The following is a 26,186-nucleotide window of genomic DNA, read 5'->3' on the forward strand; positions in this document are numbered from 1 at the left end:
ACCGAAGAATTTGGTCGATACCAAAGAGTGAAGTCAATGCCAAAGAGTCAAATCAACACTGAAGAGGCAAGTCAATATTGAACAATTTGGTCAATACCAAAGAGTCAAATCAATACCAATGAGCCAAGTCAACATTGAAGAGTCAAGTCAATACTGAAGAATTTGGTCAATACCGAAGAGTCAAATCAATACCAATGAGCCAAGTCAACATTGAAGAGTCAAGTCAATACTGAAGAATTTGTTCAATACCAAAGAGTCAAATCAATGCCAAAGAGTCAAGTCAACATTGAAAAGTCAATTCCATATTGAAGAATTTGGTCAATACCGAAGTGTCAAGTCAATGCCAAAGAGCCAAGTCAACATTGAAGAGTCAAGTCAATACTGAAGAATTTGGTCAATACCGAAGAGTCAATAAAACTTGACAAGAATGAGTCATTTCTGGCATCTTCAGAATGAATTCCAGTCTTGGGGTCCTTCTGGCAATAACGTTCAATATTCATATCCCCTAATTATCATACATTAAAATGAATCCTTCCGATGGTTTCTGGTGGTGGAATTGCAGGGTTGCCATACAAAAGTCACTATAATCATGCACCAAAAGGAAAAATATCCTTTTAATGAGAATGGTGTATTGAGTCAAGAAAGAGCATGAGCCATACATTGGCACAAAAGAAGGAAGGGTGATCAACAAATTTGTGGTTCTAACGTGGTAGAGCATCACTTCCTATGGGGAGGGTTGAAGAAGCAGTATAAAAGGGGCTCCATGCCCCAGAGTTCTTCACAATCCTGTTTCTATTCTTTCGTGGTACTACAACCCTAGCATCTCCAAAAGGTAAGCTTCATTGGATCAATATGGTGGGAACTGAATGGTTCACATGACAACTTTGGATAGATTTGGAGGTCTTTGTGAAGCAAAATGGTCAGTTTAAGAAAAGTATGGATGACTTGAAGCTTCTTGAAGACTTCAAGAGGTGCAATAATGACAATCTGGATGTTACTGGCCATGCCTTACATGCGAATGGGAAAGTTCATGGATGTCGGATGTATTAACATGATAATATGTGTACGAGTGATAGGTGCTAGAGGTAAAGGAGAAAGGCATTATCTCCATGTCTTGCAGGGAAATTCCTGGATAGTAGGGCTGTGCAAAAAAAAAATTGCTTCTGTGTCGTATGTCGGATTTTTTTCGTAATATTGTGTCATATGTACGAATATTACGAAAAAAATCCGACATACGACACAGAAGCAATTTTTTTTGCACAGCCCTACTATCCAGGAATTTCCCTGCAACACACGTGGTATCCACATCAAAAACCCAGTACTTTTGTGTAATTTGCATAAGTGTTGTAACTCTTTGATGCAATTTTGAAACTTTTTTTCATTGATTGCACAGGCCTACTGATAGGTGTTCATAGAAGCAATATTTTTGACTAGAATAGGCGTTGGAATAGGAAAAGATCGAATTGTGACCTCTAAAAATCCATATCTTGTAGGTACCAATGGAAATGGACCATAGCATTGAACTGGAAGACCTAGCGATTCATAAGGAGGATACTTCCCTAGGCATTTGTAATTCCTCCAGGGTGGTCTACATAAACATCTCCCATTTCTGACTAGGATAGGCGTCGGAATAGGAAAAGATCAAATTGTGACCCTTCTCTAAAAATCCGTATCTTCTAGGTATCAATGGAAATGGACCATAGCGTTGAACTGGAGGACCTAGCGATTCATAGGGAGGATACTTCCCTAGGCATTTGTAGGTCCTCCAGGGTGGTCTTCCAGCAGAAGTTGCCAGTAGAATCATGCTGGGAGGGCTGGCGATTCCTGGGAGTTGTAGTTTGGTGAGGCACCAGCCCTCATTGGCAGAGCAGACTAAAGACCTGGCACATGCCCTGCAAGACTTGGGACTGGACAAGTCTACCTAAACATCTCCATTTCCAACTAGAATAGGTATCGGAATAGGAAAAGATCAAATTGTGACTCTTCTCTAAAAATCCGTATCTTGTAGGTACCAATGGAAATGGACCACAGCGTTGAAATGGAGGACCTAGCGATTCATAGGGAGGATACTTCCCTAGGCATTTGTAGGTCTTCCAGCAGAAGTTTCCAGTAGAATCATGCTGAGAGAGCTGGCGATTCCTGGGAGTTGTAGTTTAGTGAGGCACCAGCCCTCATTGGCAGAGCAGACTAAAGACCTGGCAAAATGAGAACTCCCAAGATCCTGTAATATCGAGCCATGGAATTTAAAGTGGTCTCCATTGGCATTCATTCTACAATGGCACATGCTCTGCAAGAATTGCGATTGACCAAGTCTTCCTAAACATCTCCCATTTCCAACTAGAATAGGTGTCGGAATAGGAAAAGATCAAATTGTGTCTCTTCTCTACAAACCCGTATCTTCTAGGTACCAATGGAAATGGACCATAGTGTTGAACTGGAAGACCTAGCGATTCATAGAGAGGCAATTGTAGGTCCTCCAGCGTGGTCCTCCAGCAGAAGCTGCCAGTAGAATCATTCTGGGAGAGCTGGCGATTCCTGGGAGTTGTAGTTTAGTGAGGCACCAGTTCCTCATTGGCAGAGCAGACTAAAGACCTGGCAATACAAGAACTCCCAGGATCAATGTATTGTCGAAGGCTTTCATGGCTGGAATCACTGGGTTGTTGAAGGTTTCTTGGGCTGTATGGCCATGTTCTATAAGCATTCTCTCCTGATGTTTTGCCTGCATCTATGGCAAGCGTCCTCAGGGGTTGTGAGATCCTCACAACCTTTGAGGATGCTTGCCATAGATGAAGGCGAAACATCAGGAGAGAATAGCCATGTTCTAGTAGCATTCTCTCTTGACGTTTCCCGTACATCTATGGCAGGCATCCTCAGAGGTTGTGAGATTCTTACAAGCTTTGAGGATGCTCACAACCTCTGAGGATGCTTGCCATAGATGCAGGCGAAACATCAGGAGATAATAGCCATGTTCTAGTAGCATTCTCTCTTGATGTTTCCCCTGCATCTATGGCAAACATCCTCAGAGGTTGTGAGATCCTCACAACCTTTGAGGATGCTCACAACCTCTGAGGATGCTAGCCATAGATGCAGATGAAATGTCAGGAGTGAATGGCCATGTTCTAGTAGTATTCTCTCTTCATGTTCCACTGCATCTATGGCAGGTATCCTCAGAGGTTGTGAGATCCTCAGATCCTTTGAGGATACTCACAACCTCTGAGGATGCTTGCCATAGATGTAGGTGAAACGTCAGGAGAGAATGGCCATGTTCTAGTAGCATTCTCTCTTGACGTTTCCCCTGCATCTATGGCAGGTATTCTCAGAGGTTTTGAGATCCTCACAACCTTTGAGGATGCTCACAACCTCTGAGGATGCTTGCCATAGATGCAGGCGAAATGTCAGGAGAGAATAGCCATGTTCTAGTAGCATTCTCTCTTGATGTTTCCCCTGCATCTATGGCAAGCACCCTCAGAGGTTGTGAGATCCTCACAACCTTTGAGGATGCTCACAACCTCTGAGGATGCTTGCCATAGATGCAGACGAAACATCAGGAGAGAATGGCCATGTTCTAGTAGCATTCTCTCTTGACGTTTCCCCTGCATCTATGGCAGGTATCCTCAGAGGTTGTGAGATCCTCACATCCTTTGAGGATGCTCACAACCTCTAAGGATGCTTGCCATAATGAAGGCGAAATGTCATGAGAGAATGGCCATGTTCTAGTAGCATTCTCTCTTGACGTTTCCCTTGCATCTATGGCAAGCATCTTCAGAGGTTGTGAGATCCTCACAACCTTTGAAGATGCTCACAACCTTTGAGGATGCTTGCCATAGATGCAGACGAAACATCAAGAGAGAATGGCCATGTTCTAGTAGTATTTTCTCTTGACCTTTCCCCTGCATCTATGGCAGGCATCCTCAGAGGTTGTGAGATCCTTACAACCTTTGAGGATGCTCACAACCTCTGAGAATGCTTGCCATGGATGAAAACGAAACGTCAGGAGAGAATGGCCATGCTCTAGTAGCATTCTCTCTTGACGTTTCCCCTCCATCTATGGCAGGCATCCTCAGAGGATGTGAGATCCTCACAACCTTAGAGGATGCTTGCCATAGATGAAGGCGAAACATCAGGAGAGAATGGCCATGTTCTAGTAGCATTCTCTCTTGACGTTTCCCTTGCATCAATCGCAGGCATCCACAGAGGTTATGAGATCCTCACAACCTTTGAAAATGCTGTCAACCTCTGAGGATGCTTGCCATAGATGCAGGCGAAACATCAGGAGAGAATAGCCATGTTCTAGTAGCATTCTCTCTTGACGTTTCCCTTGCATCTATGGCAAGTATCCTCAGAGGTTGTGAAGTTCTGTAGCACTGAGCCATGGGATTTAAAGTGGACTCCGTTGGCATTCATTCTACAGTGGCACATGCCCTGCAAGACTTGGGATTGGACATCTCAGCACAAAGGCACTGCTTAATTTTCTCCATCTTCTTTTTCCACAGCAATGGGAAACTCCTATGGCTCCTATGGCTGTGACTGCCAATGCTCCAGCCCTTGCTGTTGCGATTGCTGCTGCCCCCAATCCTGCTGTGACCAGTGCTGCCAGTCCTGCTGCCCCCCACCCTGCTGCTGCTCTCCTTGCCAATCAAGCTGCTCCTGCTCCTGCTCCTGTTGCAGCCCACCTAGCCAGCAATGCTGCAAATGAGTTGGTCAAGAGATCTGCCGTACAAGAAATACCTTGTCACTGGCATCCCGATGTGCCTGTCCCCTTCTGTTGATCTTCTGGATCTGTCTTCTCTTTTGCTTCTGTAACCATTCCGTCTTGTCCTCTCTTTCTGCAATAACACACCTCTAGTTTAACACATCATCTATAATTCGTTTCTCCACTTGAACTTGGAAAACACCCTTGGGACACTGTTTTGGAGAAGATGGAAGTTTTCCATACTTCTTCCAAGCTCTGGTCCATTAGAGATGATGGAACATACCATGTATGTATCATTGAAGGCTTTCATGGCTGGAATCACTGGGTTGTTGTAGGTTTTTTGGGTTGTATGACCATGTTCTAGAAACATTCTCTCCTGACATTTCACCTGCATCTATGGGAAACATCCTCAGAGGTTGTGAGGTCCTCACAACCTTTGAGGATGCTCACAACCTCTGAAGATACTTGCCATAGATGCAGGTGAAACATCAGGAGAAAATGCTTCTAGAACAGTGGTTCTCAACCTGGGGTCCCCAGATGTTTTTGGCCTACAACTCCCGGAAATCCTAGCCAGTTTACCAGCTGATAGGATTTCTGGGAGTTGGAGGCCAAAAACATCTGGGGACCCCAGGTTGAGAACCACTGTTCTAGAACATGGTCATATAGCCCGAAAAACCTATAACAACCCACACCATGTATGGTTTGTCCAGTTCTCTTGTTTTCCTACAACCTCAAAGCTAAATTTCTGAGCTCTACACTTTGTTGTCGTTTTCAAACTCTGCGTGAAATTTCTGCAGTTTTCAGAAACTTCATTTTTCAGATTCTTTCTCCCATTTTTGGAAGCTTTTCCTTGAATTCAAGTAATTTACCAGCTAATTCAAAAGATCAAAGTGAAACTAATTTTGAGACAGAACTCATGTTCTGCCTCAAAATTAAGATGTATTTTAATGGAAACCAAACAAATTATATCCATCTTCATCCATGTTTTATTTAGTCCTGTTGTAAGTCTTTCTTTCTCCTCTTTTTCCCACCTCACTACTTGTCTTCTGCATTTTCTCACCAATAATGGTTTCAAAGACTGGAATCCTCAATGGGAAGAACTAGTAGGACATTCTAGTGAACATGGTGGATTGGGACTTGAGACCTAACTTCAAATTCCTTACTGATGGATGAAACCCACGAATGAGGTTTTGGACCAGTTGTCCTGTCTCTCTAGATTAGGAAAGGCAATCTTGAATGCCACCTTGAGCTTACTAGAAGGACGGCAACCAGAGAAGAACATGGATTGCAAATATGTCTCATTCACCTTCTCAAACCACCAGATGGAAGTCTACTACCACCATCTCCCACATCATCTTCCAGAAATTCATCTTGAGGAATTAATCTCAACCTTTCTACTTGTTTCTTTCTTAGGTTGGATTTACACTGCCCTATATCTCAGGTTCTGATCCCAGATTATCTGCTTTGAACTGGTTTATATGAGTCTCCACTCCACTGCCAGGAGGTTGGACTGGATGGACCATGAGGTCTTTTCCAACTCTATGATTACATGATTCTAAATAGTCTGGGATAAACAAGTTATCTAGGATCTGATTCTGGGATATAGGGCAGTGTAGACATGGCCTTAGAGGACAGATCTTCTGTCTACTTCTTTTCGTCAAGAAGGAAGTAGGTGATGTCCTCCAATGATTGAGGTGGTTTCTTCTCACAACCCATCAATTCCACCATGGATTTTATCAACAACAAAGAACATGTCTATTTCCTAGGTGGTTTCTTCTCACAATCCGTCAATTCTGCCATGGAGTCTACCAACAACAAAGAACATCTCTATTTCCGCCCTGTTCTCACTATGCTTCAGAACATCATCTGAGATCAGATTCTGGTATATAGGGCAGTATAGATGTGGCCTTAGAGGACAGATCTTCCATCTACTTCCCTTCTTCAAGAAGAAAGTTGGTGATGTCCTCCAATGATTGAGGTGGTTTCTTCTCACAATCCGTCAATTCCGCCATGGATTCTACCAACAACAAAGGACATTTCTATTTCCGCCCTGTTCTCACTATGCTTCCGAACATCATCTGAGATCAGATTCTGGTATATAGGGCAGTGTAGATGTGACCTTAGAGGACAGATCTTCCATCCACTTGCCTTCTTCAAGAAGAAAGTTGGTGATGTCCCCCAATGATTGAGGTGGTTTCTTTTCACAATCCGTCAGTTCCACCATGGATTCTACCAACAACAAAGAACATCTCTGTTTTCCCGTCTGTCCTCACTATGCTTCAGAACATCATCTAGACACCCTGTGATTCCAAGTTTGAGTCTGGATTTTCCGCAACTCTGCTCTGTAAAACCTTGATATCTCAAAAACCTTGCAACCATTTTGGTTTCTCTAATAAAAGTGTTAAACTAATATCGACTTTTGGATTTTTTTCCCTCACCTCTTAGGGTGGACATGTCTTCTTTGCCTTTCATAAAATTATTGTAATCAAGGGGTCCATATAATCACAGAAATTGGGATATGAAAATTCCAAATTTGACATGTAAATGTGAACGCATAGAAAGTAACATCTGTGGGATTAGAGGACTGGTAAAGGCTACAATAAATATTTTATGGAACGGTCTTTTTGGGAACCAAATCAATGAATGAAGATTTATCTGGTGTTTAACAAAAGATTTAGAGTAGAGTACATGATTTTTGTTACCCCATCTGTTCCAGTTTATGGAGTTTGGTGAAATAAAAAATTCCAGTTGACAAGGATTGGATTTAAGATGTTTTGTTTCAGAATGGTGAGGTTCTGTTATTTTATATGTCTCTTCTTGGTGCTCTTTTGGCATTATTCCAATTGTGTGATTCAGAAACTCAGCAGAATTAAAAAAATGTATCTTCTAGTTTCTTTTGGATATATTCTAGCTTGGAACATATCAGGTTTAGAGTGGTTCTAAACTCGTTTTGTTTTTAGGGGGGCCCTTGCGTTTCGTTTTTTTTAATAATTCCGAAATTTTCCTTTTAAAAATTTCGAAATATACGAAATTTCGTAAAATTACGAATCGATTCGTTAATGGCGGACACGATTGCGCAATATGCTAAAAAAACCCTCCGAATGGGACAGGGGGAACTTCTGAAGCCTCCCTCTCCCTCTGTTGTTGACTGTTGGTGTGAGAAAACAAACAACAACTATAAAACGTGCACCAGACATGCGAAAATAATTACGAAATAATTATGAAATAATAACGAAATAATTACGAAATAATAACGAAATAATTACAAAATAAATTGAAAAAATTGTTTCGAATCTAATTTACTCCTCACACTATTCCTGCATGGCTCAATATTGGATCGTAAGCTAATTTAAATACGAATTAATAACGAATTACGAAATTAACGAACGAAACCGCCCAAGCCTAGGTGGCAGGACCAATTAAAAAGCCCTTCAGTTAATTAAAACAGTTTTCTTTCCCCAAGTAAACATACTAGCTGGTTGAACATGTCCATGCATGTGTGTAATGCCTAAAATATCTCAGTCTTGTAAGGAATTTTTCACAAAGAGAAAACTGTACATTTTCTATTTGAAGTCCCATGAGTGAGGAGGAACACTATACAATTGGGGCAGAGGACGAGAAATAGAAATAAGAACTGATTATTACGATTGCCATTAATATCTGTCAACAGACATTTGCATTCAATGTTCTTGGGAGATGTGAGAGATAGTGCTGAATCGCTATAGTGAAATAATCAGGAACAGGTATAATAACATTCCATGCATACACATGTGTAGACTAGCAGAGCCAAGTTTTCTTGGGGGGAAATAAATAACAGTATGTTTATTTGCAAACTACGTAATCAAGTACGTCCTCTTTAGGGAGGAGAGAGAAGGAAGAGGGAGAGAAAAAGGTTGCAACGTAAAATGACGTCGGCAAAGAGAGGTGTGGCAAAGCAAATGAATAGGAGGTTAGGATAAATATATGCTGCACTTCAATTTCTTGAGAGCATCCTACAAACTAGTAATTTGTAAGTATAGTATCCAAAGGCTTAACAAGGGGCTGTATAATTTGCTTGCAAGATGTCTCACGTTCAATCCCTCCCTCTCTGAGCAAGGCCAGGTAAAACTCTGGACAAAAGCACTGGAGAGTGACTATCAAAAAGTAACACCAGCATTGTCCAGTAAGAAGGAGGTGGGCACTCTATAGCTTCCTTGCAAGTGCCGTGGTAGCACCTCAGCAGATGTGATTGTCATGGGCAGGTGCTAGCAGGGAAATCTGTGGCTGGTGAGAGACAGTAGTAGTGGCATGGAGAAAAAGAGGATGGTCCAGTAAGAATTATGCGGTCTTAACCTGGCTGCACCATATGAAAGCCAGTAGGGGTCACAGAGGGTTCAGCCTGGTGCATATGACCACCATCATGTTCATTCAAGGGTCCCATAATATATGTCTGGTGTAGGCAAAACTTTATCTCCATCTCCCTTTCCCTCTCCATCTGTTTCTATCTCACCTCTACCTCCATCTCAATCTCCATCTCCATCTTAGTTTCCATCTCCGTCTCCATCACCATCTGTCTTTGTCTCCATTTCTGCATCCACCTCCACCTCCATCCATCTCCATCTTTGTTTTTATCTCTGTCTCTATCCCTGTCCGTCCCCATCTGCATCTCCATCTGTCTCCATCTCTGCCCCGTCTGTCTCCGTCTCTGTCTCTGTCTCCATCTCTATCTCCATGTGTCTCCATCTCCACCTCCATCTCCACCTCCGTCTCCACCTCTATCTCCATCTCCTTCATCTTTCTCCATCTCCATCTTTCTCCATCTCCATCTCTATCTCCATCTCTGCCTCCATCTGTCTCTGTCTCTATCTCCATCTCCATCTGTCTCCATCACTGCCTCCATCTGTCTCCGTCTCCATCTGTCTCCATCTCTGCCTCCATCTGTCTCCGTCTCTGTCTCTATCTCCATCTCCATCTCCATCTCCATCTGTCTCCATCTCTGCCCCGTCTGTCTCCGTCTCTGTCTCTATCTCCATCTCCATCTCTCTCCATCTCTGCCTCCATCTGTCTCTGTCTCTGTCTCTATCTCTATCTCCATGTGTCTCCATCTCCACCTCCATCTCCACCTCCGTCTCCACCTCTATCTCCATCTCCTTCATCTTTCTCCATCTCCATCTCCATCTTTCTCCATCTCCATCTCTATCTCCATCTCTGCCTCCATCTGTCTCTGTCTCTATCTCCATCTCCATCTGTCTCCATCACTGCCTCCATCTGTCTCCGTCTCCATCTGTCTCCATCTCTGCCTCCATCTGTCTCCGTCCCTGTCTCTATCTCCATCTCCATCTCCATCTGTCTCCATCTCTGCCTCTGTCTGTCTCCATCTCTGTCTCTATCTCCATCTGTCTCCAACTCTGCCTCCATCTGTCTCTGTCTCTGTCTCCATCTTTCTCCATCTCCATCTTTCTCCATCTCCATCTCTATCTCCATCTCTGCCTCCATCTGTCTCTGTCTCTATCTCCATCTCTATCTCCATGTGTCTCCATCTCCATCTCCACCTCCGCCTCCCCCTCCATCTCCTTCTCTGCCTCCATGTGTCTCCGTATTTGTCTCTGTCTCTATATCCATGTGTCTCCATCTCCGTCTCCACCTCTATCTCCATCTCCTTTTCCATCTTTCTCCATCTCCATCTTTCTCCATCTCCATCTGTATCTCCATCTCTGTCTTTATCTGGTTCTATCTTTGTTTCAATCTCTATCTTCAATCTTGATCTTTCCCCCTCTCTCCCTCTCTTTCTCCCCTATCTATCTATCTATCTATCTATCTATATCTCTTTAGTTTGCTTCCTATATCCACTGATGTCATTGATCTTAAATCAAAATAGCGATCCTCAAGATATGGAGCCAGTAGGGACCATTGGACTTACTCAATACCCTTTTTATATTCTCTAGTGAGGGTGGACTTTGCTTGGACGATACCTTCCCTTAACAAGGGAAGCACATCCCAAATCTCTGCTCATCCATATTCACAAACCCACCATTCTAGGAAAAGAAACAACCTGAGAATAACCAGAGGGCATTTCTTTTATCATTTGCGCATTCCTTGCCATAGTCCCATGCTATGAAATCTTTGGGATTTCTGATATTGGGGGTGGTATTAGCAAAGTGTAGACGATTGAGGGTTGGGTTAGGATTTCTCAGCCATGGAAACCAGGAAGATGACGTTGGGTAAGTTGCACGCTTTCAGCTTCAGAGGGAGGCAACAGAAGATCAACAGAAGAATCCCCATGAGATACTTATAATAAATCAGAGCTGATCCCCAAAGCACATATTTCCTCCACTCACCAAGACATTCCTTTATTTATATCCTACCTTTCTACTTGGCTGGCTTAGCAAAATAATAACAACACAATCTAATACACATATTGTATCAATTTATAACATTTATATTCCATGCAAATTCTAGATACCACCTGCTGTTGAATCAGAAGATGTTTGGGAAGCTACCATGATGAATAGTCCTTCGATATGGATTATTGTATGTGGTTTTATTTTGAATCATGGAATTTTGCCTGTGAGGAGGGAAGGAGATAATTTACTACTATGTTATATAAAATACGGATAAAAATAGTGTAGAGAAGAAACAGACACGATAAATTTGGGTGAAAACTTAGTTATGCAATTAGGCATTTGGATAGTGTATTTATGGATTCGGCATAATGTAGCAATACCCCGCTTTATTTCTCCCACAGGAAACTCAAAGTGGCTATGTATCTATTATTATTATTATTATTTGATACACAACAAGATTAGTACACAAAAAACAAAATACAAAATTTGTATTCGATCACACGTTGAACACTTCCCAAGTCCCAAGTATCTTGCTTTATCTCTCCCGCAGGAGACTCAAAGCAACTATTATTATTATTATTATTATTATTATTATTAATAATTATTATTATTATTATTAATATAATTATTATTAATAATAATAATAATTCTAAGAATAAAACCATTGTAATATAATACATTATTATTATGTGTATTTATTAGGCATGGTTAGGTTCAGTCGGAATCTTCATAATTCGGAATAAATTCGGAAAGAGTTGCTTTTTGAAGCGATTTCGAAGTTTGTGAGCAAACCGGAAGTCCTTTTGCCTTTCCGAAGCTTTTTCCGCCATTTCTGTTACGAAGCAGTAAGTGAGTCGGAAATGATTCAGCTTTTCCCTGCTTATGGTCCCTGGCCTCGGCCCAAGCCAGAGAAGCTATTTTAAACCAGAGTGGATGAATTTCCTCCCTTTTCCCTCCCCCTGCTTCTGTCTCAAACCTGAAAAGCCATTTTAAACCAGAGTGGATGAATTTTCTCCCTTTCCTCTTCCCTGCTTCTGTCTCAAGCCAGAGAAGCCATTTTAAACCAGAGAGGATGAATTTCCTCCCTTTCCTCTCCCCCTGCTTCTGTCTCAAGCCTGAGAAGCTGTGTTAAACCAGAGAGGATGAATTCCCTCCCTTTCCCCTCTCCCTGCTTCTGTCTCAAACCTGAAAAGCCATTTTAAACCAGAGAGGATGAATTTCCTCCCTTTCCTCTCCCCCGCTTCTGTCTCAAGCCAGAGAAGCCATTTTAAACCAGAGAGGATGAATTTCCTCCCTTTCCTCTCCCCCTGCTTCTGTCTCAAGCCTGAGAAGCTGTGTTAAACCAGAGAGGATGAATTTCCTCCCTTTTCTCTCCCCCTGCATCTGTCTCAAGCCTGAGAAGCTGTTTTAAACCAGAGAGGATGAATTTCATCCCTTTCCCCTCCCCCTGCTTCTGTCTCAAGCCAGAGAAGCCATTTTAAACCAGAGAGGATGAATTTCCTCCCTTTCCTCTCCCCCGCTTCTGTCTCAAGCCAGAGAAGCCATTTTAAACCAGAGAGGATGAATTTCCTCCCTTTCCTCTCCCCCTGCTTCTGTCTCAAGCCTGAGAAGCTGTGTTAAACCAGAGAGGATGAATTTCCTCCCTTTTCTCTCCCCCTGCATCTGTCTCAAGCCTGAGAAGCTGTTTTAAACCAGAGAGGATGAATTTCTTCCCTTTCCTCTCCCCCGCTTCTGTCTCAAGCCAGAGAAGCCATTTTAAACCAGAGAAGGATGAATTTCCTCCCTTTGCTTTCCCCTTCCCCTGCTTCTGGAGTAAAACAACTACTTTCAAAGTAAAGACCACCCAATGAGACAGGAAATAACACTTCCAATCCATTAAGGAAGGATTCAGAAGTCTCGGAAGTTCAAAAAAGTTTTTTTCTGTGAAAATCGGAATTGACTTTAGAATCGAACCACCAGCTCCCTCTACATCCGAAATGAGCTTTGAACCATTTTTTGGATCAAACAAGCCTAGTATTTATCCCCACTTTATCTCTTCTTATTTATTTATTTATTTATTTATTTATTTAATGGACTTCTACCCCGCCCTTCTCAACCCCCAAGGGGGGGACTCAGGGCAGCTTACAACCGGCACAATTCGATGCCAACAATTCAACAGATAAAATACATAACAGCAATAACCACAATAGTTAAAACATTAAATTAATACAATAACAACTATAAAGCCAATCTAGTGGCCAACGTTCACCGAGTTCTAAAATCCGTAAGTCCATTCAGCATTACCATAGTCCTTTCCAGATTCTGGTCGTCATTACCTTGTCAGTCTGCCAGATTACCCAAAGGCCTGGTCCCATATCCATGTTTTCAGCTTCCTTCTGAAGGAGAGGAGGGATGTTGATGACCTAATTTCCCCGGGGAGTGAGTTCCACAGGCGAAGGGCCACCACTGAGAAGGCCCTGTCCCTCATCCCCACCAGCCTCACTTGTGATAAAGGCGGGGCCAAGAGCAGGCAAGAAGAAAGGAAAAGGAATCTAGAAAAAGAAATTGAAGAGATTGAAAAAGCATATGTAATAAAGAGAGATACATGAACTTATGTAAGGTTGAGAGCAAAAAAAGAGGAACTGGATAAAATGGAAATAGACGAAGTACAAGAAAATGTAATATATTTAAGGAGGGAATATTTTGTGTTTAGTGATAAGAATTCCAATATGTTAGCCAAATCCACACAAAAAAAGAAAATGGAAGGCATGATAAATATGATAAAATATAAAACAGGTAAATTATGTAGAACTATGAAAGAAAAACTGAAGGTATTTGAAGAATTTTATAATGAATTATATCAAACAACAGCTAGCTCTATAGAAGCAATCAGGAAATATGTGGAGGAAAATTGGGAGAGTAAGTTGGAGGAGAAAGATAAAGAGCTACTGGAACAACCTATTAAGAAGACAGAAATAGAGGAAGTTATTAAGAATTTAAAAGTTGGGAAAGCCCCAGGTTTGGATGGCTTAGGGACAGAATATTACAAAAGCTTTAGAGAAGTTTTGACTCCAAAATTATTAGAATTGTATAATGGAATAATGAAAGGAGATAAAATGCCAGAATCATGCAGGAGGTCATTAATAATATTAATACCTAAACCGGATAAAGACTTAACAGACCCGGGGTCATATAGGCCCATATCGTTAGTTAATCAGGATGCAAAGATTTTATCTGCGATAATAGCTAATAGAATGAGTAAATGCATGTATAAGTATATAAAAAAGATCAGTGTGGATTTGTAAAAGGAAGACAAATGTCAAATTTGATAGGGAGAATATTAAATAAAATTTGTTTGGCTAAAGAGGGGAAGAAAAAAAGTAGGGATATTATCATTAGATATTTTTAAAGCGTTTGATTGTGTGGTATGGAATGGCCGGAGCTCTTCTGCAGGAGAATCATAGAATTTAGGGCTGGGTAACAACGGAAAAATTTGTTTCTAAACTCGATTCGTTTTTAGGGGTTTTTTGCGTTTTGTTTTTTAAAAGAATTCCAAATTTTTTCTGTAAATTTTTTTTTGTAAATTTCGAATTGATTACAAAACAATTACGAATCGATTCGTTAATGGCGGACGCGATTGCGCAATATGCTAAAAAACCGTCCAAATGGGACAGGGGGAACTTCTGAAGCTTCCCTCTCCCTCTGTTGTTGACTGTTGGTGTGATAATTTATTTTTTATCACTGATAAAACAAACAGCAACCCTAAAACTTGCACCAGACATACGGAAATAATTTCAAAACAATTTTGAAACAATTTTGAAACAATTATGAAATAAATTGAAAAAATCGTTTCGATTTTTAATTACTCCTGCATGGCTCAATATCGGATCGAAAGCTAATTTAAATACGAATTAATAACGAATTACGAAATTAACGAACGAAACCGCCCAGCCCTAAATTATAGAGTTGGAAAAGACTCAAAGGACTATCCAGTCTAAAGTTTTTCTTCAAGGTGGAAAGACATCATCCAAGCCTTCCCTACAGATGGCAATCCAACCTCTGCTGATAAGCTTCCAGAGAAGAAGACTCCATCATACATATCACACAGCCAAACAGCTCTTACCGTCAGGAGGTTCTTCCTAATGTTTAGGTGGAATCTTCCTCCTGTAATTTGAATCCATTGCTCCATTGGATCCCAATTTCCTCAACAGGACATCATTTCAGATATTTAAACATGGCTCTGATGTCCCCTTCTCTCAGCCTTCTTTTCTCCAAGCTCAACATCCCCAGCTCCCTCATTCATTCCTCATTGGGCTTTGATCATTGTTGGTTGCTCTTCTCTGGACATGTTCTAGCTTGCCAATATCTTCCTTGAACTAAAGAGGAAGGACCACCATGGTGCCAATGATATGGGTGCTGTTGTTCTCCAGCAGAGACATAGCTATGCAACTCAGCACACCCTCACTATCTCAGTATATATTTTTGGCCTTCTGAGACAGATTGCATCCTTGCCCGTGCTTTTGTAATTGTCATTGGAGACGGTGACATTCCAAAAGATAAAGCAACTCAGCATCTTTTCAAGATCAACATGTTATGAACCAGGTTATGCTTCCAGGGCAGGAGTGCCAATCCCTTCTGGCTTCAAAGGAAGGATGTCCACCTCCTTTGTCCCTCTGGCTGGAGTGTCTTCATTGGTGTCACCACTTTTCCCCTTCCTTGTCCGAGATGGCCTACTACAGGCCGGATGTGATAGTTGATAGACCCAAAATTAAAACAGGGAGCATCCAAAACTTAATTGAGGCAATCAACAAGTATGACAACATTTCAGGATTTGAAATCAATACAGAGAAATCTGTATTTTCAACTAAAAACTTATCCACAAGTAATATTGATAAGCTGGATAAATTATCAGCATGCAAGGGCAGTAACGGAAGTGAAATATTTAGGATTATGGCTAGAGGCGGCCCTAGGTAATTTTCAACGGTAAGCAAACAGTATTTTGGCACCCCCCCCCCAACCAATAATTGATATATATTTTCTGTTCATCGTGGGAGTTCTGTGTGCCATATTTGGTTCAATTCCATCATTGGTGGAGTTCAGAATGCTCTTTGATTGTAGGTGAACTATACATCCCAGTAACTACACTTGCCGTTCTTGCTCCCTTGCCTGGCCCGCTTTGGGTCCGGAGGCGTGCCTGAAGACCCCGGCGTGTGCACCAAAAGTCACCTCTTCTCCTGACCTTCTCCTCAGCCATTGGGACCGAGAGAGAGAGAGAAAGAGACAGAGGTGGAGATGCCCACCTTTCCTGAAGGTAGGCGCAAAAACAAAGGAGGGAGCGGAGGTGGGAGATACCTCCAGCCGGAGGGGCTCTCTCTCTCTCTCTCTCTCTCTCTCTCTCTCTCTCTCTCGGTCCCAATGGCTGAAGAGAAAGTCAGGAGAAGAGGTGACTTTTGGTGCACATGCTGGGGTCTTCAGACACGCCTCCGGACCCAAAGCGGGCCAGGTGCGGCGGCTCCGCCCCTTGGCCCACCCGCGGATTGGGGAGAGGAGAGGAGGCGGGTGGAGTGCTGAGGGATCGGGAAAGGGAGCCGGTCATGGGGAAGGAATCAAACGCGGAGAACGATTGAGCGTTGACTCTGCTTGTGCATCCAGTGGCCAGGTGGAGCAGGAACGAGAGGGGCGACGCGAGGCTCAAGGGCCCGGCCCCTTTGGGAAGAGGATCACCCGGCAGCGAGGCAAGAAAGCCGAGGCTCCCCCCGGACTGGTAGGGCTGTTGTGAGCGGAGGGGGCGCTCCTCAAGTGGCGGTCGAGGGGCATTTACAGAGGTGCCTCTGCGCCCCTGGCAAAAAAAAAGTGTTCTGCAACCGCTTACTTCGCGTAATGGATGAGCCGCCCCTGATTATGGCTAACTGATAAAAACAATAATTTATACCAAAATCATTACGAAAAACCTTAGAAGGTGGTTAAAAAAGGACTTGGAAATATTATTTATTTATTTATTTATTTATTTATTTGCTTTATTTGTATACCGCTCTTCTCAGCCCTTAGGCGACTCAAGATGGTGGAGAGTTCAATTAACTTGGATGGGAAGGATAATAAAGGTAAAGGTTTCCCTTTGATATAAGGTCTAGTCGAGTCTGACTCTGACTCTGGTGAGTCTGACTCTGGTGAGTGGTGCTCATCTCCATTTCCATGCCGAATAGCTGGTGTTGTCCATAGGTCCAAGTTCATGTGACCAGCATGACTGCATGGAGCACTGTTTATTTATTTATTTACAGCTTTTATATTCCACCCTTCTCACCCCGCAAGGGACTCAGGGCGGATTACAGTGTACACATTTATGGCAAACATTCAATGCCAATTTTTGACATACAAACATATACAGACATACACAGAGGCTATTTAACTTTTTCTGGCTGCCGGGGGAGCTGTTGCTTTCATCGTCCATCTGCGACACTGATGAAGCACTTCCGCATTCCCCGCATGCTTCCCTGCTGGAATGCTTTGCTGGAGTCTTCTTTATGGCCTCATAAATCAGTTAATTTAGCCTCCTCACACTTTAAGGTGGTACCTTATTTTCCTACTTGAGAGATGCAACTGTCTTTCGGGTTGCAAAGGTCAACAACAGGCCACACACAATTGGTTGGAAACCCACTCCAACCCAGGCTGGCTTCGAACTCATGACCTTTTGGTCAAAGTGATCTTAATGCAGCTGACACTCAGCCAGCTGCGCCACAATCCCAGTGCCTTCCCACCAAAGTGGTACCTATTGATCTACTCACAATGCATATTTTTGAACTGCTAGGTTGGCATAAGCTGGGGCTAACAACGGAAGCTCAACCCATTCTGCAGATTCAAACCTCCGAACTTCTGATCAGCAAGTTCTGCAGCTTAGCGGTTTAACCCACTGCGTCACTACAGCCCTTATATGGGGAGGATAGCTGTGATATAAATAGTGATTTTAGGTAATGTTGTTTTTATTCCAAAATCTACCAATTATTAAAGAAGTAAAGGAGAAGGATGTGGTTAAATTGATATGGGTTGGTAAAGAATCCAGAATTGCATATCAAAATTTAATAGAGGCAAAAGATAGAGGGAGTTTAGCCCTTCTGGACTTTACATACTATTATGAAGTAGCCGGCTTTTGTTTGTTAAATGAATGGATCAGATTTGAGGACCCTGCTTTCCTTAATTTGGAGAGCTCTAACTAAAGATTTGGATTTTTTTTTCGTGTCAGGAGCGACCTGAGTAACTGCAAGTCGCTTCTGGTGTGAGAGAATTGGCCGTCTGCAAGGACATTGCCCGGGGGACGCCCGGATGATTTGATGTTTTTATCAACCTTGTGGGAGGCTTCTCTCATGTCCCCGCATCAGGAGCTGGGGCTGATAGAGGGAGCTCATCCGCCTCTCCCCAGATTTGAACCTGCAACCTGTTGGTCTTCAGTCCTGTCAGCACAGGGGTTTCACCCACTGTGCCACCGGGGGCTCCAAGATTTGGATGGCATGCTTATTTATTAGGCCTGGGCGGTTTCGTTCGTTAATTTTGTAATTCGTTAAATATTCGTTAATTTTAGCAATTACAAAACGATTACAAAACTTATTTTTAAACCCGGAAGTGTTTTTAAATATTGAAACGGCAGGCGCCAAAAATTTTTGTATTTCCGTCCATTTCGGAAATACGTAAGATGGCCGCCTGGCGATGCTTGCTGGGAGCTCTCCTCTCTCTCCTCTCCTTAGCCAGTCAGAGCCTGAAAGAGGAGGAGGAGGAGGAGGAGGAGGAGAGGGCGGGGAAGGCGCCGGCTGAGCAAGCGAGCGAGAGGGCGAGCGAGAGGGCGAGCGGCGAGCGAGAGGGCGAGCGAGAGGGCGAGCGGCGAGCGAGAGGGCGAGCGGCTAGCGAGAGGGCGAGCGGCGAGCGAGAGGGCCCGCCAGAGTGAGTGCCTGCCTTCCCTCCTTAATAATAATTTCTCCTCCCTATTCTACTAAATTAATAATTAAATTTAAAAAATATTTAAAAAATATTGAAAAAAAAGGGCGCCATCTTTACAAAATGTTTTGTAAATATTAACGAAATTTCGTAAATACTGAACTTTTTTAAGGGAAAATTTTGTAATTATTTTAAATATCGAAACAAAAAAAAAACCCCAAATACAAATCGATTTTAGAAACAAATTTTTGCATTGTTACCCAGGCCTATTATTTATGGTGTAAAAGTATATATGGTGTAAAAGTATAAAAACGAATTCGGTACCTTTGGGAGGTCATAACAGGAAGGGACATCCCGGTACGAAAACCTGCCCAACACAAAAACAAGTCGGAACCGATTTGGCTCCTCCTCTGCTTCTCGGAAGGTCCACATACTCTTCGTATGGGGTTTCCCTGGGAACGTAACTTTGATGCTTTTGATCCAGTTCTTAACGAAGGATATAAGATCAAACTATCCCAGAAACAGTGTTATCTTAACTCTGATGCTTTTGATCCAGTTCTTAATGAACGACATAAGATCAAACAATATCAGAAAGAGTGGTAACTTAGCTCTGATGCTTTTAATCCAGTTTGTAATGAAAGATATAAGGACAAAGGATCCCAGAAAGAGTGGTATCTTAATTCTGACACTTTTGATCCAATTCTTAATGAAGAATATAAGATCAAAAAATCCCAGAAAGAGTAGCAAGTGGGAACCGATTTGGCTCCTCCTCTGCTTCTCGGAAGGTCCACATACTCTTCGTATGGGGTTTCCCTGGGAACTTAACTCTGATGCTTTTGATCCAGTTCTTAATGAACAACATAAGATCTGGGTTGTTGTAGGTTTTTTCGGGCTACATGGCCATGGTCTAGAGGCTTTCTCTCCTATTCTCTCCTAAGGAGAGAATGCCTCTAGACCAGAGGTTCTCGATCTTCCTAATGTTGCAACCCCTTAATCCAGTTCCTTATGTTGTGGTGACCCCCAACCATACAGTTGTTTTCATTGCTACTTCATAGCTGTAATTTTGCTACTGTTCTGAATCATCATGTAAATATCTGATATACAGGGATGTATTCTCATTCACTGTTATCACAACTACCCGATACACCCAAATTTGAATACTGTATGGGTTGGGGGGTAATTTTGTCACTTGGAGTTGTAGTTACTTGGATTTATAGTTCACCTACAATCAAAGAGTATTCTGAACTCCACCAACAATGAAATTGAACCAAACTTGGCCCACACAACTCCCATGACCAAGAGAAAATACTGGAAGGGTTTGGTGGGCCTTGACCTTGAGTTTGAGAGTTGTAGTTCACCTGGATCCAGAGAGCACTCTGGACTCAAACAATGATGTATCTGGACCAAACTTGGCATGAATACTCAATATGCCAAAATGTGAACACTGGTGAATTTTGGGGAAAATAGACCTCGACATTTGGGAGTTGTAATTGCAGGGATTTATAGTTCACCTACAATCAAAGAGCATTCTGAACCCCACCAACGATAGAATTGGGCCAAACTTTCCACACAGAACCCCCAGGACCAACAAAAAATACCGTGTTTTCTGATGGTCTTTGGTGACCCCTCTGACACCCCCTCGCGACCCCTTCAGGGGTCCCGACCCCCAGGTTGAGAAACACTGATCTAGACCATAGCCATATAGCCCAAAAAAAACCTACAACAACCCAGTGATTCCGGCCATGAAAGCCTTCGACACAACATAAGATCTAACAATCCCAGAAAGAGTGTTATCTTAACTCCGATGCTTTTGATCCAGTTCTTAAGGAAAGATATAAGGAGAAAGGATCCCAGAAAGAGTGGTATCGTAACTCAGATGCTTTTAATCCAGGATATAAGAACAGCAACATGTTTCCAAATCCAAACTAGTTGAGAATGCAAAACATAGACCAGTGTTTCTCAACCTTCCCAATGCCGCGACCCCTTAGTACAGTTCCTCATGTTGTGGTGACACCTAACCATAACATTATGCTCATTGTTATTTCACAACTGTAATTTTGCTACTGTTATGAATCGTAATGTAAATATCCGATATGCAGGATGTATTTTCATTCATTGGACCAAATTTGGCACAAATACTCAATACACCCAAATTTGGTGGAGTTGATGGGAGACTGATTTTGTCATTTGGGAGTCGTAGTTGCTGGGATTTATAGTTAACCTTCAACCAAAAGAGCATTCTGAGCTCTACCGACGATGGAATTGAACCAAACTTGGCACATAGAACTCCCATAACCAACAGAAAATACTGGAACGCTTTGGTGGGCATTGACCTTGAGTTTTGGAGTTGTAGTTCACCCACATCCAGAGAGCTCTGTGGACTCAAGTAATGATGGATTGGGAGTTGTAGTTGCTGGGATTTATAGTCCACTGACAATCAAAGAACATTCTGAACCCAACTGACGATAGAATTGGGCTCAGCTTCCCATACAGAACCCCAACAACCAACAGAAAATGCTGTGTTTTGTGATGGTCTTTGGCGACCCCTCTGACACCCCCTTGTGATCCCCCCGAGGGGTCCTGACCCCCAGGTTGACAAAAAACACTGACATAGACAATCTCAGCGCCTCCTTCTCAAGAGATTGGAAAAGCACAAGGATGAGGGCCTCCAAAAGCATGCCTTCCCCAACCTTGACAGGTGGTTTTCCAAGCAAAGGCTGGGACCAGACTGGAATGGAGACAATTGAAGCTATAGTACAATGGGCCCAAGGTGGTCCTGATTGAAGCCCACGAGTCTTCATGGCCAACTGTGTCAACTCCACCAATTTTACGAGCACCCATGGTCCCATGGTGAAGTGATCCAGTCATATGAGATCACATAGGATACTGAAAAGAGGGTCATGGGAATGAAATGCTGTTGACTCTGTGCTTCTTGCTCCAACTCATGGATGACAAAATGGGCTCTTGTGATGTCCTTGTTATTCCCAACTAGATTAGACCCACTGAGTCAACAGGACGCTCACATTTTAACACATAAATATCACAAGTTGGGATTAACTAACCGATCTAGCCTTGGGTTCTTTCTGACTTGGATATAAAGAAATTTGGAAAATCTACGTAATTCTTGCATTTTTTTTTAAAAAAATGTATGCCTACTAGATAATTGTACATATGGAAAGAGAGAATGCATGAACTTGCATGGGATGGAGGACATAACCAATGAAGAGTTGCATCAACGGAGAGGCAGGTCCATTTCAAAGAGTTACATAAATGAAGAGTCACATCCAAAATGTGGCCTTAGGAACGGATCTCAATTTTCAGGTCCCTCTGGCAAAAGTCTAAAATATTCATGCTCCCTAATTTTCATACTTTTAATCTGAATCCTTCAGATGTTTCTAGGGCTTGGGAAGTACTGGGTTGCTATCTGAAGATTATTTTAATTATGCACCATAGGGAAAATACTCTTCTAATGAGAACTGTGGATTGAGAGAAGGAGCAGCACGAGCCCCAGAATGGGATGATAGGAGGAAGGGTGTTTTGAGGATGAAGGATGAAGTTATCGTTCCAGCCAAATGCATCATTTCCTACTGGGAGGCTTGGTGAAGGACTATAAAAGGTGCCCCTTCTCCCAAGGTTCTTCACAATCACACTTCCCTCCTCTATTGCTACTACACTCCTAGCATCTCCAAAAGGTAAGTTGTATTTCACCATTATGGTCAAATATGATATGGTTACCATTGGATAGTCATCTTACTCCAGATAGATTTGGAGCCTTTCATGTTATCAAGATGTCTCCTTTTCAGACATGGTTGGATAACTCCAAGTTTACTAAACAGTGTTGGAAAAGTGTTGGTTGTATGTGAATAGAACAGAAAGAGAACTGAGCAATTCCATAAATGTTAGATTCCATAGATGTTAGATCTATCAACATCTCCGAAAACTGGCTATCTTCACCTACTAAGCAAGAAAGCTGAGTTTGGACATGTGGACAACCAAATTTGAGGTGGTAGAGAAAAGTAGAGGGATATTGGATTCATGGAGATCTAGCAAGGTTTGAGAATTGAACTAGAAGTCTGGAGATCAGGGTTTAGTTACGTCTTCAGTGTGGAAACCCATTGACTTGAAGAGAGCCAACCACAAATTGGATCTACGTCCTGCCTGTGGACTTCTGAGACTACTTGTGGAAAGAAGATTGGACCAAGTAAACCAATCAAATGAAACAACGGCAGTTTTGGATGTAATTTGGACTCTCTTATGAGGACCAAATGGGTGGTTCTAATGCAGTGGTTCTCAACCTGTAGGTCTCCAGATGTTTTGGCCTTCAACTCCCAGAAATCCTAAGAGCTGATAAACTGGCTGGGATTTCTGGGAGTTGTAGGCCAAAGCCTACAACTAAACAAGTCCCTTCCTCTCCACAGTTAGGATGAGCCTTGGATTCCTCGAAGAATACTGGTGCCTCACCAAATGACGATTCCTAGAATTTCATATAATGGAGATATGGTTGTTCAAGTGGGGTCAAACTGTATTAATCCTACAGTGGAGATGCATCCTTTGGATCCATGCTCCAGACTATGAAAGTTGTGCTCTAGACCTATGAGAGTCTCATAGTTCTAGAGCACCTAGGCCGAAGAATGCTGGTGCCTCACCAAATGACAAATCCCAGGATTTCATATAATGGAGATATCGTTGTTCAAGTGGGGTCAAACTGTATTAATCCTACAGTGGAGATGCATCCTTTGGATCCATGCTCTAGAACTATGAGAGTTGTGCTCTAGAACTATGAGAGTCTCATAGTTCTAGAGCACCTAGGCCGAAGAATGCTGGTGCCTCACCAAATGACAAATCCCAGGATTTCATATAATGGAGATATGGTTGTTCAAGTGGGGTCAAACTGTATTAATCTTACAGTGGAGATGCATCCTTTGGACCTATGCTCTAGAACTATGAGAGTCTCATAGTTCTTGAGCACCTAGGCCGAAGAATGCTGGTGCCTCACCAAATGACAAACCCCAGGATTTCATATAATGGAGTTATGGTTGTTCAAGTGGGGTCAAACTGTATTAATCCTACAGTGGAGATGCATCCTTTGGATCCATGCTCTAGAACTATGAGAATTATGCTCTAGAGCTATGAGAGTCTCATAGTTCTTGAGCACCTAGGCCGAAGAATGCTGGTGCCTCACCAAATGACAAATCCCAGGACTTCATAGTGGGGTCAAACTGCATTAATCCTACAGTGGAGATGCATCCTTTGGTTTTACATGCCCCTGCCCATTGGCTCCATTGACATTCTCCATCTTCTTGCTTTGCAGAAATGGGCAACTCCGGATCTGGTGGTGGCGGCTGTGACTGCTGTGGCGGCGGCGGCGGCGAAAGCATGATGATTGTCTCCTGTCCAGGGAACAACAACTGTGGCTGCTGCTCTCCCTGTTGCTGTGCTCCGCGGTGCTGCGTCCCTTGTTGCAACCAGTGTTGCACCCAGTGTTGCGCCCCTTGCTGTTGCCAAGGCTGCAAGTGAAAGCCAACTCCACTAGAAACATCTTCTGGATGTGGCCATTTAGCTCTCTTTCCCTCCTGGGTTTTCCATCTTTTCTGTTTCTGCAACCCAACCTAACCTGTTGTCTGTTTCTATCCTGCTTAATATCCTCTTCTGCCTATGCTTGAACTTGGTATTTCCTTGGAATACGATTTCTCAGAATCCTCCAATGGCCAAGCTTAAAGGGGAATCTGGGAGCTTCCGTTCCCCTTTTCCAAAGACCATGCTCTTCTTTAAAGCTCTGCTTCTTTCTGTCCCTGGAATCTATTAAATATGCTTTTCCTAGAATCATAGAATCATGATTCTTCTATATCTTCTATTTCAAGATTTGTCTCATCCGCAACTTTATTGATTCCCATTCCTTCACAAGCTTGCAGTCGACCCATCTTGAACCCTGGCTAGAAAATCTGAAGACCCTTTTTTTGCCGTGGTTTCTCCTGAATTTCCTCCACTTATGCAGTTTTGCAGGCAATTCCTCCCATTTCTCTCTCTGTGCATATGCATTTCCCCTTAATTTATGGTCACGGTTTTGGAGAACTCTGTGACAGCTTTCCAAGAAGTACAAATATCAAAGTATAATTGTCTTTTGGTTTTCTTATTGGTTCCCAAAGTTCTAATGGATCACTTTTGTGTTACTAAACAAGTCCCTTCCCCTCCACAGTTAGGATGAGCCTTGTTTAGTCCTCCCTCTAACCTCCCTCTAACCTACTATTACTAGTCTATACTCTTCTCCCACTCTGCTGCTTTTCTTCTGAGCCTTGTTTCTCACCACTACACGAAAAGCCAAGGAAGAGACATGATAATGTTGGATCAGGACTCAGGAGATCCAAGTACTAACTCTCTCATGGATCCATGCAAGTCACCAGATGTGTTTGAACCACGACGCCGTGTCTCTCTTGGTGAGGAAAGAGGAAAACCATTGACTCCACAATGAGCTTACCAGAAGAAAGGAGGACTGACATTTAAGTATAACTCACCAACTACCATGAAGGAGGAACCCATAATGGAAGGTATATCTGCCTACCCCATGGATGGATCATCAATTGGGATTAGCACCTTTTCCATCTTCCACACCAACCCTTTGTTGTTTCCCTTCATAAATCCATCCTGAGGAGAGGCCATAGGCAATTCCATCCGTAGCTCATTCCCATCAACAGGAGCTATAACAACTGAAGGAACATTTGATGAAGCCTCCTCTTCCTACTCCACCTCAGGATCTCATGGAGATGCAGTGATTCCAAGTTCAACTCAGGATTTTCTCTCTCTGCTGCTTGTAATGTCTTGTCATTTCCAAAAACTTGCATGCTTATTCCAATAAAAGTATTACACTGAGATCTGTTTTGGGGCTCTCTAATTCCATATTTGGTCAACATTGCTCCATTGTGTCTATGGAGTATATCTTCTCATAGAATTCTGGAAAACTGAAACACTCAGCTCCAGAAGATAACATGGATGCTTGGCAATGACAGCAAAGAGATAAGGGAAGGAGGAATGATTTCTGGTCTGGTTGGAGCTGAACTCCATTGGATCAGTTTCCTTGACGTTGGAGACCGTGTGAGCCTTCAAGTCGCCCATTGGTGACTTGAAGGCCCACATAGGGTTTTCTTATGTTCAGATGTGTTGCCATCTCTGAAATATTTTCTGGTAACCATTGGGAGGTCTCTCATCCAAGTCCTAACCAAGATCAGATGGGATCTGGTGCCTTTACCTATGTGTTGACTCACTATTCAGCA

General features: G+C 42.7%; 1 long non-coding RNA gene across 1 annotated transcript; it reads left to right on the plus strand.

Moving 5' to 3' along the window:
- The first annotated feature begins 8,623 nt into the window (after window positions 1-8,623).
- Window positions 8,624-25,785, plus strand: LOC132764494 (uncharacterized). The gene is made up of 3 exons (XR_009630356.2): window positions 8,624-8,702; window positions 22,372-22,610; window positions 24,230-25,785. It is a non-coding gene; the product is annotated as an uncharacterized lncRNA (long non-coding RNA).
- The last annotated feature ends 401 nt before the right edge of the window (window positions 25,786-26,186 follow it).

This window comes from Anolis sagrei, chromosome 12 (assembly GCF_037176765.1).
Source record: "Anolis sagrei isolate rAnoSag1 chromosome 12, rAnoSag1.mat, whole genome shotgun sequence".
Taxonomy (NCBI): Eukaryota; Metazoa; Chordata; class Lepidosauria; order Squamata; family Dactyloidae; genus Anolis; species Anolis sagrei.